This window comes from Anabrus simplex, chromosome 2 (genome assembly GCF_040414725.1).
Source record: "Anabrus simplex isolate iqAnaSimp1 chromosome 2, ASM4041472v1, whole genome shotgun sequence".
Lineage (NCBI taxonomy): Eukaryota > Metazoa > Arthropoda > Insecta > Orthoptera > Tettigoniidae > Anabrus > Anabrus simplex.
This window is the reverse complement of record NC_090266.1, coordinates 39,347,182-39,368,219: the sequence shown is the minus strand read 5'-3', so window position 1 is coordinate 39,368,219 and position 21,038 is coordinate 39,347,182.

Sequence of the window (21,038 nt, the reverse complement as noted above, 5' to 3'; positions counted from 1 at the left end):
ACGTTTTATCTGTTTCAGGAAAAAAGAGAAACAAAAGAGAAGGGAGGTTAGGAAATACACCCAAAATGTAAATTTTCCCTTCTGGAAATTATTTGTCCATGACCTTGGGCTCTATCCCTTTTTACCATCTACGATCCTTGTAATAGGCCTAATAATAATAATAATAATAATAATAATAATAATAATAATAATAATAATAATAATAATAATAATAATAATAATAATAATAATAATACAACTATAAGACAAGCGGAATGGCCTTTCTATGAACAAGAAATGCCTGGTAGAAAAATTGTAAATTACAGAAAGAAATACCTTAAGGAGTGTTCTTAGCCCAGTTAAAGACGTCCATAGAATACATTGTGTAATGCGGAGAAGGAGAACAGCATGTTATGCTAAGGATGAAAGCAACACGATTATCGAACCGGATATTTACCTGTTTTAAAGAGGAGAAGACCCAGCCAACTTGGTTCAAGGAGATGGAAAGTAACTGCAGAAGATGGGCATCACTTATAAAGATATATATGAACGCAACGCACTCAGGGGGAAACTAAAAACTAAAAATAAAAACGTCCAAAATTGAATATGGGAAAGGCGTGGACGGAGGAAAGAAATGAGCTACAACGACAACGAATAATGTAGAACTAGGCAAAAGTCAATGCCCAGGGAAGATAACGTGGTCCTTAGTAGGCCTATACGAACAAAGAAGAATAATACATTTAACTAGCTCTAATTTTATTGAATTTTACTTCTTCAGGAGTATACCGGCAAATATTCTGAAGTTAAAAGCACTAAAACACTTTGTTGAAATTCTACTCGGTCAGAGGAGGTGAAAGCTACGATACTGATTTCATAGGAAAAGAATAGAAATTCGACGCGCAAAGTTTTCTTGGGTATAGCAATTATCAGCTGGATATAGGCGAACGTGTAACATCCAGGATAAACTTGAAATATATTCGTAGTTTCTCGGAGGTTGAGTGCAAATGAATAAAAATAAAGCACACAAACAAACCGAGTGAAGTGTTTCACTGCGATGATAACTAACCGTGAACATTAATGTTCGCTAACTGAGAACACATTTTACATGTATACAAGCACGGAGCTAGCTTTGTTTAAACCCAACTGATTGACTATTTGATGAAAATATAAAGTGTAAATGTCAACCTAACGCGAGGGCAATATCATGGAAAGGAGCGATGGAATTACTGTTTACTATCACATGTCCTCTCTGCCGTTGTCAACACAGCAATGCAGAACAAAGCTTAATCATCACTGAACTGCTTAAAATAACACCTTACAGTCAATATTTTCGCAGTCAGAAAGAAAGATTATTAATGACCTTAAAAATGGCTGTAAATTTTAAAAGACCTTGGACAAAATTATTATTATAAGAATGTGCTACTTTAAACAACTAAACGCCAAATTTCCTCTCGGCAATTTAAATCGTTCCTTAAAGCACCTATAAGCCGGAAAAAAATTACATCAAATTCTAATTTTCAGTAACTATCATCTCTTCTGAGGCCCTAATGAGCCTCTCCACAGCAACAGCAAACAGAGTGATAATGCATCTTGTCCATAGACTAAATGAAACAAAACAATATCCTAAATGTCTGTAATTACAAAAGCGAGACCTATGGCGGTATAAAACAGCTGACATGGAGAAAACTCGTGTTCTTTCCACAATTAACACTCCAAAGCGAATAATTTTAAACAATTCAACAATCACTTAATGCACAAACTAGAAAAGTTGTGGACAACAACGGAAGGAAAAAATCGGCGCTGTCATCCTGAGGATTTTTCCAAATGTAGGCAGAAAATGAATACGCAATTGGGGATCACGGTAATTAAGTAGTTAGTATGCCAACAATCGTACTTGTATTTAGAGACTATTGTATGGCAATCAATTGTGAAAGAGCTTGGTGGCGCAAATGACAGTCAATTGAACCAAGTTTGCTATTACGGACGCACTGCCCTTGTCAAGGACCGGCAAGGTAACAGCGGTTACCGAAGTAGTGGAACTTATTTCTCTTCACTCTACCAGCACGCTGCGTACATTTGCCTCATTCTCCATTAGCAGTGATGCTGAACCATACTAACATCTCCATGTCTTCTCCACATGGAGTATTGCGGGGTCATTGAAGAGCTTACAGAGTTAATCGTAACAGCTGCTTCTTCAAGTCCATCTTGCCCATTTATATTTCTTGTTAACAACTGCATGATAATACCAGCTTATAACGAAGATTTACAACAAAGCATTCTATGGAACTCGGTGGAAGAAGTAGACTTCGATAACTTGATATGCTGCTCGTTAACAAGTATACAGTAGGAAGAATAAGGGACAGAGTGAACGCGTTCACTTTACCAGAAGTGGAATGAGGCTGACGTCTCTTCTCCCCTATCAACCTGATGCAAACAACAGGGGAGCGGAGCTCAGTCCAGTCGTCAATCAATCAATCAATCAATCAATCAATCAATCAATCAATCAATCAATCAATCAATCAATCAATCAATCAATCAATCAATCAATCAATCAATCAATCAATCAATCAATCAATCAATCAATCAATCAATCAATCAATCAATCAATCAATCAATCAATCAATCAATCAATCAATCTCAACCCTGTAACACATGTAACACGGTATAATATAACCCAGTTCCTTGCTCATATCATTTATATATGCAGTAGAAAATAAATAAGGTATTATAATAATAATGCTTTGCGGATTCCGCAGTCCCACTTCAGTATTACGCAACGTTTCACTTACTCGTAATCTCAGATGTGTATTTCCTAGAAATCACTCAGTGGCCCCCATTTTAGTCAGTAGTCTCCCATGATCTTTCGGGTAGGTGAATGGAGGTACACTTTGAATCTAAAAGATCTTCTGGACATTCTGTGGATCGAACTGCGCTGTAATGTGCACAGCTTACAAGCAACACATGTCACTCCTTCCTGTAACGACTCTCCCTTCCCTTGTTATAGCTCCTTCATGCAAACAATAATTAAATACCACAACCCATTGCCACTATAATATTCCCAGAAATCTCAACATTTGCAGCTGCTTTTTGTAGTTTTTACCTATTGTATTTTTGTGCAAATATACTTATTAATATAGGAACATTACAGTAACTTGCTGGTATTAGCAACCTCCGTACCGTAGCGATAAGTGTTATTAACTGCCGTGATCGGCAGCCATGGTTTGAATCCCGGTATTGTCAGGAATTTAAAATGGCAGGAAAGCTAGTATGTGGTTGAAATGGCATATGCAACTAACCTCTATTTTGAGTGTGCCCGAAAAGAAGTCGACCACCTCGGTATGTGGACACTAGTTTATTTTACTAGCTTCCTCCTTCATGACATAAATCTTGCGTCCAAGGCGATGTTTAGAGATTCTGCTCAATGTGAATTTTTCCACTCCCCTCCAGCAGCTATCTAGAGGGAGCGCGTATTTCCAACTGTAGATACACCGAGATCAGTTCAAGGCCTAATCATTTATACGTTATGCATATTTACTCATATCCTATATTGACGCAGTTCACAAGACAATGTCCATACCTAGAGTGAACATGAGTGATGACTAGGGAGTGTGTTATGTGAAATTTGGAAGAGTGATAGGAACAGTAAAATCACCCATACCGTGAGTTATATTAATTAAAAGTACTTAATTCAAACCCTAGGGCTCGGCCAGGAATCCAGTCCGAAATCTCCTGGTCTATTCATCTTCCGAGTTAGAGATGTACACCAAATATATCCCAAGTCTTAAATATGTGTAACAACACTGAAATGTGTCTGACTGTATTTGAAGCCGTTTTTCGCACTGTCTCATGAAAACAGTGAATGGGCTGAGAGCTATTATATTTGATTACTGCAGGAATGGACCACTCGCAGTTCTCAGTGTAATTACTTTTTACATACTCATAATGTACGAGGGCTAATTACTCGTATGCTGTGTGATAACTGTTTTGATACAGGCCATAGGTTTTGTAATTGCTTGCAATTTCATCAACTCTGCACTTCTGGACACGACGGCGTGATAACATTCAATATTGACTTCTTATTGATATGCAGATTTTTAACACGTTACATCGCTCCCATTCAAAAGGTTTTCCATTAAAAATTAATTGGAAAATTCATACAAAATACAGTATATTTTTTCAGAACATTCGTTTTCTTAACAACGATTGGCATCGCCTTCCTATATATAAGAACAGGTACCAAGGGTATGTAAAGGAAGCTAAGAAAACAAATTGTACTTTTATTCCGAATATTCCACAGGCATTGGTGAGATTAGAAACAAAGCCACTTGCTGAGGGTTACATGTAGTTTAATAATGTCAATTATTTAAGGAGATTGAGTTTTATTTATTTATTTAATTTATTTAAGGTTTTGTAAATATGCATATAAAATGGTCTCTAGATTTAGTTTGAATTTGTTTTTATTTAAGGAAATTAGTGTTATTTACTTAAGGTGTATTTGCTGTATATTATCTTTTATTGAATAATCTTTAATTGGGGAAATAACCTGTTGATGATAAATAAATCTATTCTATTCTATTCTATTCTATTCTATTCTATTCTGATGTCCCATTCCTTGTCGTGTTACTTCAAGTCTTACGTTAGTCACCAACGGCAGGACCGTGACTTCGCATTTCAAAAACCCAATATTACTGGTCGAGATTTGAAGTACAGCCGACTTTGTACGGAGCCACTTGCGGTGCCACTGGGCTATCACGAAACCAGACAGAGAATATGACTAAGAGTTGTTGTTGACTATTTTCCGTATGCCTGTGTACCGTAGCTATATAGTCGGAGGAAGGATCCCTTCCTGGACAATTTTCTGGTTTCAGAACAGAAGGTTACTGGTTAGCATCATACGACCCCATTTTAAAACCTCCACTACAAGGAAAGAGCGTAATGCAGTTTGTTGAGTGACTGCCTGGGTCTGGTGCGTAGTAAACTGCTGCCCGTTGAACACATACACCAGCTAGTGTGCAAGAAAACCGAAAACCGACAAATCAGTTCTTGTACATTTCAAATGGTGTATTCTGTTAAAGGATCCACACAAAGCTTAAGTCACTTGCTTGGAGATGGAAATACTAACACATCCAGCGTCTTTATCTGTCACCGAGAGAGTGGGGCACTTAGCTGTCAGCTTGCACTCAGGAGATTATGGGTGCAAATCCCACCGTCAGCAGCCCTGAAGATGGTTTTCTGTGGTTCCCAATGCTTACTATACAAGACAAATGCTGGGGCTGGACCTTAATGCGACGGCCACTTTCATCTCGTTCTTATATCTTAATATGTCATCGTCCCAGGAAGACCTTCGTGTATCGGTGCGACGTAAAGCAAATTATAAAACAAATCTCTATAAGTCATTGCCCGTTAATAATATCATCTTCAGAACATATAAAAACATTGCCAACACGTAAAACAGAAATAGCTGCTAGAAACAACATTCTACGAAAATTATGATGACCAAGTTGGGGAATAAAACCACAAACAATTAGAACATCAGCTCTAGCTCTATGCTACTCTGCAGGAGAATATGCCTCCCCGGTTTGGTGCAGGTCAGCCTATACGAAGCAGGTCGGCATCGCTCTAAACGCAAGCTACAGGATCATTACTGGATGTTTGAAACCTACGCCCATTGAGAAGGTCCAACTTTTAGCTGGTATTGCTACCGGTGAGATTCGTAGGGAGATAGCGGCTAACAAAAAAGGCTGCAGTCATCCTCTTCAGAAGAACATCCTCTCTAAGGATACAACCCACCCACACAGAGGCTAAGATCTAGAAAACGTTTTCTCCGCACATCAGTTAACCTTGAGGGGATAGCAGAGAATGCTAGGGTCAAAATGTGGAAAGAAAGACTCAAACACCTTTCCAAATGAATAGAGCAGAAGAAAAGTCTTCCATGTGGACACCAGGAGAAGTGGACAGTATGGTGTGCCCTTAACAGACTCCGTACAGAACTCGGCAGAACAAAAGTAAATTTGCGGAAATGGGCTTTCTCAAGTGATTCATCACTTTGTAATTGCGGAGAGCAGCAGATGATCCAACACCTATGTCAGTGTGTTTTATGTCCTTCAATGCGCACTCAGCCTCCCCCAACGCTACTGACGTCGCCCAATACTGGGCAAGAATCATCTTGCTCTCGAATTGTTGCTTTTTCTGTGATTGTATAATAGACCTGTATATTTGTATAGTAGGAATGCAGATATCATATTTTTTAAGTATCCGTAAGTAATGTTGATACTTCTGACACGAATAAAGAAGAAGAAGATCTTCAGGACCCTTCCCGACGTGAGGAAAGAGACGCATTGAAAATAATAAATAATTTATGCTCTGAAGAGTTTCCACAAGATATGGTCCATGGCCTTCCTGAGCATAGGAGGAAAATCATAGAAGCTGATATGGACTATTGTTCATCTATCTGGTACGTTTTCACTCTTTAGGTTCAAAATCCGACAGATCAGTATTCTTCTTTCTTTCTTTCTTTCTTTCTTTCTTTCTTTCTTTCTTTCTTTTTTAATCCAATTCCCACCAGGGTGGTTTCTCCCTTGGTCTCAGCGAGGGAACACATCTCTACTACCTCAAGGTCAGTGTCCTGGAACGTGCGACTTTCGGTCTGGGGATTCAACTGGGAAAGAGGGCCAGTACTATATCCAGGTAGCCTCACTTGCTATGCTGAACAGGGGCCTTGTGGGGGATGGGAAGATTGAAAGGGATAGACAAGGAAGAGGGAAGGAAGCGGCCGTGGACTTAAGTTAGGTACGATCACGGTATTTGCCTGAAGGTGAATTGCGAAACCACGAAAAACCACTTCGAAGATGGCTAAGGTGGGAATCGAACCCCCTCTGTGCAGTTGACCTCCAGAGGCTGAGTGTACCCCGTTACAGCCCTCGTACCACATTTCAAATTTCGTGGCAGAGTCGGAAATAGAACCAGGTCTCCAGGGATGGCAGCTAATCGTATTATCCACTACACCACAGAGGTGGATCAGATCAGTGTTAAGTATCATTAAAATTATATCGCATGAAGTAGCAACAACAAAAACAACAACAATGTCTCCCTCTCTTTCTGGATATGTGTGTACTGTAACCGTATCGGTCATACATTTAATTAATTGGCAATTGGTTTAGGCAGTGGGGACCTTTGTGAAGCGTCTTTGTCCATGTCAACGCCAAGTTGGATGAGATTGCACGACACCTCCGACTTGGTGGTGCAAACACAAGTCCGTCATAGCTGGAGAGATTACCAGAAAAAGAGCGAGCAATGAATATGGCAAGGAAGGAAAATACATGGCAATAACTTCGCCCACTAAAAACGGCCGAAAGACGGTAATGCCAACGTGCAAGCTTGATTTGTGTTGTGAGATTTCGAGATAAGCGCATTAATTAATAAGGGAAACCTCGGCATATCATATGTACTTATAGTAGACATCTGCCAAAATTATATTTGTTTGTAAAATTTCAACGTATGTAAAGTTACGCCACCAGAAGATTATATAAGCATCAGTAGCGTACCCACGCTAGCAGAGAACACAGACTCCGGACGGGGATCCCCGAATAGGCGTCGTATTTGATGGTAATTATCAGACAAACCGCCGATCGATTTTGTTTTACGCACAAAACCAAATTACTTAGAATTATGAGCTACACGTTAGACCGCATCGCCAGTGTCACAGGAGTCGTAGAACGGTTGATATGCAAAATGTGGTGGGGACCGTTCGTCATCTGTGTTCGTGTTGGGGTAAAATTATAAAAGAGCCCGCGCTGATGCAGAAGGGTACGACTTGACGTGATGTACTGAAGGCAGACACACGGTCCGCTGGTGTCCTGACCTTGCCTGTGTTCGGGAGTGCTACTGTACATTTTGTCGATACGTTGTATGAAAGGCTATATTCAAGTTAAAGATAAAGTTTAATTACCGAAAGTTTGTGAAAATTCGACTAACAGGACGATTGTACCGCTGTAAAGACGGCCGCAGGAACTGTATTAGAGTTTCATAAACAGTGTTGGTGAAAGACGTAATCTCATTGAACGTCATTAATAATAAACTTGTTCCAGTGAGGGCGACTCCAGGATTATGAAGGTGTTCAAGAGGACCAGAAGAGGAATGGAACCAGTGATCCACGCCAGCACCATGGTGGGTTAAGCGTCACCAAGGGCCCTCCCAACGCACGAGCAATGGATATCCCGACATGACGATGAGTGCATTAAATTTGAAGTACTAGCCTTGTAAATACGGGGTTATTTTATGTAAATATGTGGATCACGTAAGATACGATAGTAAATGTGAAATGCATGTGTTTTTGAATTAGGAAGAGGCTTGTGAGTGGTCTTCATATTCTATTAAGTAACGTTTATCTAGATGGGAACGGAAATTCTGGAAAATGGGATAAATTTTCGAGCCTATAAAATGTTAATTTAAAGTAAGGGATGTGCATGGGTTTATAGATAAAATATCCGAAAGTCTGAGAGTTCTTTAGATTGAGAGGGTAAAATATAGATTTTTTTTATTGAAGATTTCAAACGGTAAAATTAACTCTTCGTAACGCCAGTAGTAACGTGGGGTGTCCCCGATCCCCCATCAGTTTCTTGTCTTTTGCGATACTGGAATGAAACAAAACCTAAATTTTATTAAATAACTAGACAGTAAGCGAGGTTTTAACAAAAAATGAAATTGCGATATTGTGTAAAGTACTTCACTGTCTCGTCGAAAAACAATACCCGAGGACACCGTTTGCCGTCATTGGAGTTTTTTTGCAATTCTGTTTCGGTGTATGATTGATTCAGATTCACTTGTTATGTGTTGTCCAGCATCAATGGAAGGTTCGAAAACATTTTTCATGTGGTTCGTGCACATGTATAGTAATCATTTTCAACAGAATTGCCTAGTTTTCGGTAAATTGAAAGTTCCACAAACGGTGACGTGGGGGTCCACAAGTACCTCAGTCACATTAACTGGTTGTTTTCTTTCTCCAGAACATTGGAGATGCATGTAGGAACTTGCTAACAGAGCACCCGAATGAAGTTAGCAGAATAGCCAACCAAACACGGACAGAGTAGTTCCAGATATCACCGTGGGGGTCTGGCAGCACCCCGCGTTACCTCCTAATTTATGTGGGATATTCAAAATATATTGTTAATGCATGACGGTAGTGTCCTCAAAATGCAAGTATTGCTATGGTAATCGTGGGGTAGCAATGCACTCAGATTTTAAGGTAAATTTGTATGAGTAGAAGATAGAAATGGCTGTATCAATTTGTGTGATATGTTACAAGCCTGGACTCGAACGGACGTCCGCCCATTTTGGATAGGGTTTTCCTTCTATATCAAGAAGTAAATACTTTTATTTTAAATCAGAATAATGTTATGGCTACGTTTAAATTCATTTGAGGTTTTTGTTTGCGTTCAGATTTTTAGGAAAACCATACGTTGATTTTTCTGTGCGTTCGACTAGTTGTGAACCCGGGTATTCCTTGTGTATGGATGTGACACTGATAATACAAATAATCAATCAATCAATCAATCAATCAATCAATCAATCAATCAATCAATCAATCAATCAATCAATCAATCAATCAATCAATCAATCAATCAATCAATCAATCAATCAATCAATCAATCAATCAATACTGATCTGCATTTAGGGCAGTCGCCCAGGTGGCAGATTCCCTATCTGTTGCTTTCCTAGACTTTTCCTAAATGATTTCAAAGAAATTGGAAATTTATTGAACATCTCCCTTGGTAAGATATTCCAATCCCTAACTCCCCTTCCCATAAATTAATATTTTCCCCAGTTTGTCCTTTTGAATTCCAACTTTATCTTCATATTGTGATCTGTCCTACTTTTATAAACGCCATTCAAACTTATTCGTCTACTAATGTCATTCCATGCCATCTCTCCGCTGACAGCTCGAACATACCACTTAGTCGAGCAGCTCTTCTTCTTTCTCTCACTTCTTCCCAATCCAAACATTGCAACATTTTTGTAACGCTACTCTTTTTTCGGAAATCACCCAGAACAAATCGAGCTGCTTTCCTTTGGATTTTTTCCAGTTCTTGAACCAGGTAATCCTGGTGAGGGACTCATACACTGGAACCATACTGTAGTTGGGGTGTTACCAGAGCTTATATGCGCTCTCCTTTACATCCTTACTACAACCCCTAAACACCCGCATAGCCATGTGCAGAGATCTCTGCCCTTTATTTACAATCCCATTTATGTGATTACCCCAATGAACATCTTTCCTTATATTAAAACCTAGATACTTACAATGATCCCCAAAAGGAACTTTCACCCCATCAACGCAGTAATTAAAACTGATAGGACTTTTCCTATTTGTGAAACTCACAACCTGACTTTTAACCTCGTTTATCAACACACCATTGCCTGCTGTCCATCTCACAACATTTTCGAGGTCACGTTGCAGTTGCTCACAATCTTGTAACTTATTTATCACTCTATAGAGAATAACATCATCCGCAAAAAGCCTTACCTCCGATTCCACTCCTTTACTCATATCATTTATATATATAAGAAAACATAAAGGTCCGATAACACTGCCCTGAGGAACTCCCCTCTCAACTATTACAGGGTCAGATAAAGCTTCACCTACTCTAATTCTCTGAGATCTATTTTCTAGAAATATAGAAACCCATTCAGGCACTCTTTTGTCTAGTCCAATTGCACTCATTTTTGCCAGTAGTCTCCCATGATCCACCCTATCAAATGCTTTAGACAGGTCAATCGCGATACAGTCCATTTGACCTCCAGAATCCAAGATATCTGGTATATCTACCTCCTCCGGCTTGATGTGAGTTAAAAGGTAGTACATGGGCCGAGAATGAATAAGCGAAGGAAGTTTTTGAATATGATGGGAGGATATCGGTTGAAATTGATATGTATTTACCACGATGTTTCTCAGGGAGACAGATTGCCTCTCCTTGACAGTGTTTAAAATGAAGGGTCTCCAGCCAGCATTTACAAGCACGGCTCTGCGAGTTTATGATTTATGATTTTGTTGAGAGGATGAACCAGACCACTCTCGTAAGAAAGAATTCTGCCAAGAGTATTGTTCGAGCCTGTGCATCAATACGGAGAAACTTAGGGGTTCGCAAATATACGATCGTATTTAGAAAATTTCCTTTTAATTCTTTCATGATTATCTTTGTAAAGGAATTGAGTAACTGGAACGCCAGAATAGTATTGTTTGTTGATATTTTGAATAATTTAGATAGGGATTTTCAGATTTTTCTCGGTGGCATCCTGGAGACCACCGGTTCGAATTCCAAGGCAAACTCTGGATTTTCCGCCACACAGGTTTTATTCTTTCACTCCTTGAAATACAGCCAGTCATAGGTGTTTATCGTTTACACTTCAGTTTGTGGTGTGTGTACATAATTTTTGAATGTGTTCTTGAGATTTATTTCATGTGTGCCTGCCTCGCGATTTTGTCTTCGGGTTCATTGCTATGTGGGTTCGATTCCGGACCCGACAATTGTTTAATTTTGTTGTTGGTTGTGATATTGACTACTAGTGCTAGCTTATTAGTTTTGTTTACTAATTAGGAGTGTAGTTAATTATTTAGGCGACCACTCGAAGTTGTGTCCGATTTTTGCGTAGATAGAATTCTTCTTCTGATAGTGAAGAAAGTCTTTGATAAGAATCGTCGCATTTACAAGGATATTTCTGCACTCAAGTATATTTCAAATTAGTGTGTGCTTAATGAACTAGGTGTATTCGTCGTCATGTCGTAAAAGAGTAGAACGTTCAAGTTAATTTACTTTTTTTAAATGAACGTAGTCATATCTCCGATTGTATGCATTAATTCCATCAGACAGTGTACATTTTTTGTTGTACGGCTATTGAGGGTTACAGTGAATTAATTTATGTGTTTTATCAAGGTATATTAATAGGGTTTTAAAGTTTGTCTGTTTATCACTTGCTGGAGTTAAATGCATCCTAGTTTTCCTCCGTTCACTTATGCCTTTAAGTTAGTTTAGTGTTGAATTCTTTTTCACGAACGCTCTGTTGCTATGGGGGGTCGGATTGTGTATTTTGGAGCGGAGTGAGTGCAGTTGATCCTTGCATGGTCGGAAGATTTTTTGTTCACTCATCAGTTTGGACTTTACTTTCCTTCGCTTTCCAGACGAGGTGGCATTTGATTCTAGACTGAAAAGCCCCATACTATCGAGCACCTTGGCGTATGGTCCCGTATGGCGATAACCCAGATTGAGGGCAATGTTGCTGTTGTATGGTTCTATAGGGCAATAGCATGGATGGTACTGTTCCAGTATGGACACTGCCTGATAAGATATGTGAGTGCAGAGGCGTGCCTGATTGGTATGGAACGCTTAGTGTTGACTGTTAATCAATAAATAGAGAATACAATGCAATGAAAGAAGGCAGTGATAAAGAGAATGAGAATAGGAAGAAAAAGGCCCCAATTTTCCCCGAAATGCCTCGAAAATAACACCCAAGATGTCTTAAAATAGTTGTTTTACAAAACCCACTTCTTCGGTGTTTATCTATACCATCAACAGGGATGTTTCTCCAGTTACAGGTGCCTTAGTCACAAATAGCACATGTTAGGAAGAACCTAGTGTCTAAAACTACAAACAATTATTAAGAAGAAAAGCAGGAATCGGAATTCACTTTATATTAATTATTTTTTAAATTCAAATTAGACATATCACATAAAATAGTGAATATCTAAAGGGAAATACAAATAAACATAATTACACAAATTTTAAAGAAACTAATAATTAGTATTTTCAGCATAAAAGAATTAACTGTAGTCCTAAATTGACATCAGTTTGAAAAGTACTTGATATTTGAAATTGAGAAAGGTAAACATGGAAAGAAAAGCAGGAAATAAATATATATGTCAACAGCACACTAAATCATACTTAAATACAAAGAGACTTAGTAATGAAACTGTTTCCATGTTTATCTGCATGTAAATAAGAGTTCTGACTTTAGTGACAAAGTTCATACAATAATTCCTTCAGTAATCGGCACATATGCACTGTTCTACTTTAAGTTACCTCTCGTTATTCCCTATGACCTCAACCATTTAACTAGAATTTTTACTCTTAGCTAACTAGAAACAATTCCAAGCCGCAATGACCCAACCTCCACATTAAATTCCACACGAAATAACTTACTCCTTACTCAAATACGATTAACAAACACATTCCACTACCTTCCTAATTTAGCTTCTTAACAGTACCTCTAACCAATCACAGACCAAATTACAACCACCTAGCAGCTGCCCTTCATTATAACACCAAACTTAATAAACCACCAAGTCAGCCCGTTACTAATAACAATACTATTTCGCCATTTACTTGTTGCCTCTTGTGCAATTCACCAACACAAATAAACTTTATATTTAGTAAGAAGGTCAAGATCAGAATGGCTGAGGTTGTTTACAAGCGAATTGTACGTTGAAAACTTCTTAAACTGGAGAGAATTCTCATAATATAATACGGGTTACAAAGTCATTTCTAATATGTAGGCTGGCCTTCCTGATGTTAAACGAGAGGCCTCACTCTGGGCATTTCCTCCCGCACTGTAACGGACGGGCGGACGATAAGCGTATGCTATTGTGGTTACGTCACAGGTCGTGATAGTCAGTTCCAGGAGAATGCCTGCTACTCAGACTCGATCATTGTGGCGGTATGCGAGTTCGAAATGGTGGCAGAGAGCCAATCGGAGGAACATCTTTCTATTTGCTAACAATTGACAGTGAAAAACGCCTGTTATGACGGCGGTCTGTTATATCGAAAAGACATAATGTAGAACGCCACTACAAAGCAAAATTTTTCCATTCGTATGACGTTGGTGTAGAGGGTGTTAGAATAAAAATATTTGAAGGTAGATTTTAAATAGGCCTACTATTTTCAGAAACTCTCCAATGGGGAAAATCACAGAACACTAGGACACAAAACCTTCTTAATTAAGTATTATATTTTACTGGACGGATAGTGGGGTTTTACATTTCTTAGTGGAAATTCTCTCATTCAAATCCAAGAAATTGTAAATCGTAGCTTGCACACTTCAGCCCTGTACTTCTGTACAATCGGGGGAAGAAAAAAATCGAATGATTGTGTAAACCTTCCTCGCAATTTTGTTTCTCAGAAACTATTGAAGCTACACATATAGTGTTTGTTGTGGGTATCAACATGGATTTTATCTATAAGTGAAGTGAATTGTAATTTGAAAATAATTAAAATTAAGTCTCATAAAATATATTTCTTTGACAATTTGTTTTATGTAACACCGACACAGATATACCTTACGGACAGGATGGGAGAGGAAAGGGATAGGAATGGGAAGGAAGCGACCTTAACCTTAGTTAAGTACAGCTAAGTTACGCCACTTGCCTGGTGTGAAAATGGAAACCACAGAAACCCGTAATTATTGCTGCCGACGGTGGGGTTCGAACCCACTATCTCGCCAATGCAGGCTGATACTCTGATGAAATATTATGGTAAAACCTCAGTATTCGCTTGGTGCGAAATTGGGAAATCGTGGAAAACCCTCTTCAAGGCTGCCCTCGGTGAAATTCGATCCCACCATATTCTGAGAGCAAAGTGTCAGCTACATGACATGAACCGCGTAGCGAGTTCGCTCAGGTAATTTTCAACACGCCAACCAATTTGAAGTTGTATTAACGTATTAATCTGCCTAAAATTTGATGTGAAAACAAGGATACAAAATGCTACGGCGGTTGTGAATAATAGTGGCGATATCAACACAAACAATACTTGAAAAACGTCTTCCTTTTCTCACGAGCGATTACGAATACTGAACTATTAAAACTTGAGGTAAGATTTCTGATAATAACAACATGCGATATTAGGCCTTCATTGAACTGATGCAACGCTTGTGTGATTTTTTTCCTGATTTTGTTAAAAAACTTCATGCTTGCAGGTCCGTGTGTAAATAGGGACCACAAGCAACACCAAATAATGCAAATTATAATTCGTTATTAAACACAGCACAATTTAATCCAGTGAAACTCTCAGCTTGTCTTCCTCATCACTTGCCAATAGCATTCGAATGTTTTGTCGCTGAGACATTGGTCTGTGTCTTCGTTACAGTTTTGGACATTTATAATAAAATGTTCTAATAATATTTCGCTACCCATTCTGTTTCTGCATTCTTCGTCATCTAGCCTACTGGAATGTTTATCGCCGGCATCCCACTGTGTTAGAGTTAATTCATCCATCACTTCGTTGCTAAGATTTTCAACCGCAGTCAGCAGGTATTTAAAATGTGTAATTCTCCTATTTTTAAGCTCTATCTTTACTTTGGTAACATGAATACTCGCATAGCCTCGGGGACAAAACCGTTCCTTGCCAGTGGATGTGATAGCTTGAGTTACCTCACGAAGGGGGTTGCGGTTCAAAGTGATGCAAATCGGACTTCAGAAATGAACAGCCATATCTAAGCGGTTTGGATTCCACGTAGAAATGGAGACCCCGTAGCCGTGAACCTCAAAATTTGTTTTCTTTTTTACTTTGGAATGCACAGAATTCCGTTTTGGATCTCTGGCGACGAGTTTAAACGCCGCTGGCGGCGCTATTATCAACGCGAGCATGTCAAAACGCTATTGGCTTTACGTCGCACCGACACAGATAGGTCTTATGGCGACGATCGGACAGGAAAGGGCTAGGACTGGGAAGGTGAGCGGCCGTGGCCTTAATTAAGGTACAGCCCCAGCATTTGCCTGGTGTGAAAATGGGAAACCACGGAAAACCATCTTCTGGGCTGCCGACAGTGGGGTTCGAACCCACTATCTCCCGAATACTGGATACTGGCCGCACTTAAGCGACTGCAGCTATCGAGCTCGGTACGTCAAAACGGGGAGTGATGATTCACGTCAGTACTGCGAATGAGTGTAGAGTGTCGTGACATTAGATGCAACGATGCCGAAGCGTATTGACCCCTAGTGGGAGGGTTACATAACAGTAATGTGCACGAATCGTAATGTCTTGATATCAAAGAACCAATAGACGAGAAGAGAAACGAACTGGTGCATTCCTTGACTGAAAAGTGTGTTCTGTTAGGGCTGTGAGTGACCAGGACAATCCTGTGCATTATCTCCGTCCCCCTGAAGCATGCCAGTGGCTTTTGCTCTGCTACGACGAGTTCTAGCGCAAGGAACTAACAAAGTTATCTCATTTTCTCGAGAAGATTTCACCATCGTTCGTAATATAACACAAAGAGCATCCCTGATTTTTGTCGGTATAGATATGATGCAATTTGCGTAAAATGTTCCCTAGACCTCTGCTTCAAAATGGATATTGTTTACAAGATGATATTTACATCGTTCGAAATAATGTGTGAAACATAGACGTTTACGTAATTTCTCACTGCTCATTACTTCTCTCCATTGACAGTTAGCAAATCATACATTCATTCACTCATTCCTGTACTCACATACTTCCTTTCAATCTACCAGTCTGTCACATAATTGCTCGCACCTTGCCAGTCTGCCATTCCCTCATCCCCCCCCCCTCCCACGTAACACACACATGCAGCAGTTCCTATAAGTGATTTTTTCCTTCATTTACAAGTTAATTTTTAACAATATCCGAATAAAAATACACACACTCCGTAAACAAGAGGACTTTAACCGATATTGATGCTGCAAGTTAAAGTATGACAGCAACTGAAAAGCACTCTTGAACAAAGTCCAGTGGCATTTCACCCAAAAATCTGGCAACGTCCAGAACTAAATGTCAAACCTTTGTGACGACGTCCACAGTGACACAATTCTTCCTGTGACGTCCCAATTGTAGCAGAGAACAGTTAAGCATTTTGTAATCAAAATATATACCTTAAATACTGGATCAAAATCTGGATAATCTAATAAGGAAACTGATTCAAAACCTCATATTACAAGATCAAGCAAAAATTCTCTGTTTTTATAATATGAAATATAAGGAAAATCTGGTTGACTTGAAGATGTCTTACGTCTTGCTAAGGTGTCTAAACCGAATCAAGCTATAGAAAATGAAATAAATGTATATGCCTAGGTCACTGACTGTGCAGTAAGAATGTTGTACAGTGATTTCTTTTGGTTAGCTGCCAACACCGGAGGCCCGGGTTTGATTCCCCCCTGTGCCACAAAATTTGAAAAGTGGTACGAAGACTGGAACGGGATTCACTCAGCCTCGGGAGGTCAACTGAGCAGAGGGGTGTTCGATTCACACCTCAGCCAACCTCGAAGTGACTTTCCGTAGTTTTCCACTTCTATATATATAAAATAAGAGATTTGGCTGTACACTGCTCAGAATTGAAAAAAGAATGGTATATCTACATCGGTCGTGTCAACAGTGACAAGGAATTACACTTTTTAATTTTCTGTCATCTCTGTCTGTCTGTCTGTCTGTCTGTCTTTCTGTCTGTCTATCTCTCTGTCTGTCTGTTTGTCTGTGTGTGTGTTGTAGGACTAAAATTTATTTCTCAAATATTTATGTTATGAGTAGTCATTTCTATAGATGCTACATAACAAAAAATACACAGAATTACATTTACGACCATTTATATCTGATACATCTTTACCGTATCGGCTGTGACAGAGATATTAATGAATTTGGATTGCCGATGCTAAGTTCATACTAACGCCGAGCCACGAGAAGTAGGTGAACAGAATTAAATTAAAATTGGTATTTAAAGTGGGGGAATAACGCACTACAGTCTCGGGTATAAATAAGTGTATTCACCCTGGATCAAATAGTAGTGTAAAGTAGAATTCCGTACATCAGCTAGTCTTATAAGATGTCTCAGGGTCGGTGCGACGTAAGGCAAATTAAAAAAAAAATGCCATCGTTTCCTGTGAGTAGCACCAAGTTTCACTATTGTTATGATCACTATTATTATTATTACGGTATTCTTCTTCCTACTATTATTCACATCCGTAATATAACCGATAAAGGACCCTGGCACACCAGATCCGATCGGCCTTGGCCTACGAAGTGACCACTACTATGGTCGAAGGCCTGCAGATTAAAATGTGATGCATGGTCAGCGCAATGAATACTCTCATCTCTTATCTTTGGTTCTAGACTAGAGACACTTACCTCACCGTCAGATATCTCATCTATAATGTTCTGATACGGGCTAAGTGGTCTTCGAACTAGCTCTCAAATCCAGGTAAAAAGAAGCCTTGGCCTGCTCGGTGAGCGAACCCGGGAACTGCAGGTAACTGACAGGATTGCTACTCCTAGTCCGCGAGTCTGCCAACACACAAAGTAAGACAAAGAGATTGCATTTTTTTTGTATCGAATGCTCGCAAACGACGAGCGTATGACACTATCGATCAACTGATGATGGGCATCGAGCCAGTAATTTTGGTGGTTGTAAAGCATTGGCTGCACACTCCATTACTTTCTATGCTCGAAGGCTTTGTCCCTTTCAGGCTGCAAGGGACGTGTTGCGAGTGGTATTGAACCGATCTAGGTCAGCCCTGCCTTATGACTGAACAACACAAGAGGGAGTTGTTCAACTAATACGTGTAACTATAACCCCGATACGACTTAAATGTCTACATACAGATCAACTGTCTGTGGTGTCTCTGGTTAAATAATGTAAAGCGAATTTATAATAATAATATCATTGATTTTACGTACCGCTAACTACAGTTCATGTATATTTTGAGAAGCCGAAGTGGCGGAATTTAGTCATACAGGAGTTCTTTTACATGCCAGTAAATGTACCGACACGAAGCTGAAGTATTTTTGCACCTACAGATAGCACCAGATTGAGCAGGAATTTCACAGTTCTTTAAAAGTTCAGTCACTGTGGAGTTTTCTAATTCGCCTTCGCCTCTTATCTCACTCACTCGAGTTATCTCACCGCTCACAGGAGCGTCGAACTCTTGTTCACCAACAAGGCTTCTCACAGCGTAATATCATTCCAGAACATTTCAGTTCGCACCGTTCATGATGTGAGTTACTGTAGTCACGTCCTGATACGTGAACAATGGGCAACAGCTGAGTGGCTTAGTAAGTGGTCGCGAGAGTCGGGATACCAGTTGCTATGGAATGTGATTGGGCATCTCGGACATATTCTGAGTCATGGCCCTGTTTGTGCTCAGACGACGGGGACTGTACAATCCATCAATAGTCCCTAACCCGTTAGAGAAGAGATCCTAACTTGGACTATATGTAAGTAGGGTAGCTTCCTGCTTCGTGAATTTACAGAGCTCAGAACATTTAAAGAAATCCTCGGACCTATGGGAATAACGGTGTCCCACTCCCATTTGACAGCTGAGGGACTCCTTGGAAATAACTAGGCGAAATAAATGGGAAGCTATCAATATTAATGGGGCTTATAGAAGAAGGAAAGTAGAACTGGCTGAGTCAGCAAAGAGGATGAATCTGGATGTCCTAAGAGTAAGTGATATTCAGTTAAGGGGAGATAACAAGGAAGAGATACGAGATTATAATGTGTACTTGACGGGTGTTAGAAAGGGAAGGGCAGAGTATGGGGTAGGGCTGTTTATCAGGAATACCATTGCACGCCACATAGTTTCTGTTACGCACGTAGATGAACGAATGATGTTGGTAGATTTGACAGTTCAAGGAATTAGGACGTGAGTTGTCTCAGTGTAAATAATGTGAGTTTCACTGTTGTTATGATTACTATCATTCATACGGTATTATTCTTCCTACTATTATTCACATCGGTAATATAACCGATAAAATACCATGGTACACCAGATTAGTAAGAAGTTTCGAACAGTAGACAGTAAACAGGTTCTGGACATAGAAAGGGAATGAGTGGCATACAGGGATGCTGTATTAGAGACAGCAACGCACTGCCTTGGAGCAACTGTCTGTAAAGATGGGAAAAAACGAACTTCTTGGTGGAATGATGAAGTGAGAGCAGCTTGTAAACGTAAGAAGGAAGCTTATCAGAAATGGCTCCAAACAAGGGACGATGCAGACAGGGCCTTGTCCGTAGATGAAAGAAACAGAGCGAAACAAATAGTTGTTGAATCCGAAAAGAAGTCGTTGGAAGATTTTGATAATAACAGGGCAAGGCTAGGTCAAGCAGCAGGAAAACCTTTCTGGACGGTAATAAAGAATCTTACGAACAGAGGGGAAAAAGGAAATGAACAGTGATTTGGGTAATTCAGGGGAACTCGTAATAGATCCCAGGAAATCACTGGACAGGTGGAGGGAATATTTTGAAAATATTATCAACGTAAAAGGAAATCCACCTGGTGGTGACGCGAAGAATCAAGCTCATCGGGAAGAAGAAACTGATGTTGAGGAAATTACGCTCGAGAAAGTGGAAATAATGGTAAATAAACTCCGTTCTCATTGTGATAGTACATATATCACACCCCCGAATTATATGTAGAAGTTAGAGATATTATTGTCAGTATTCGATTTATTATTATTATTATTGTTATCATCATTATTATTATGAGTATTTCATTTGTATTTTTGCCATTTATATTGGTAAGCTGGAAGATATCCACATATGTAGGTATGAGTAATTTGTTTTGCACGAGTGGGAAAACATTGCTTTAATAACTCTGGTAATTTGGTTGAGTCATATGGCCACCCCAGTGTTTGTTGTGATGTACTTGTGTCGAGAAATTCATGAGTCATGTATATATCCCAGCCTGATGAGATGAGCTTGTTGTTGTATTAGGAAAGTTTGGTGACTCATCCGAGGCAAACCCCAGAGTTTGTTTATCTCTTGGGAGCAAGGTCTTGACAAGAGGTTCACTCATGATTGGCTGGCAAGCACCAATCCAGACGTATCATCTGAGAGGAGGGGGATGTTAATATCTATAAAGGTTGATCATACGGCGGCAAACGGGGACATTGTAAAGGTGATTGTAAAGGAACGAGAAGGAAGATAACTACAACCAGTGACACTATATGAAGGAACGAAAACTGACACACTGTACGGGAAGGAAGTGGTGCTGATAGTCGGTACTGGAGTGACACGGCAGCAATGGACTGGACTTCAAACGTTCGTGGAGCGTAGTCTTGTTATGT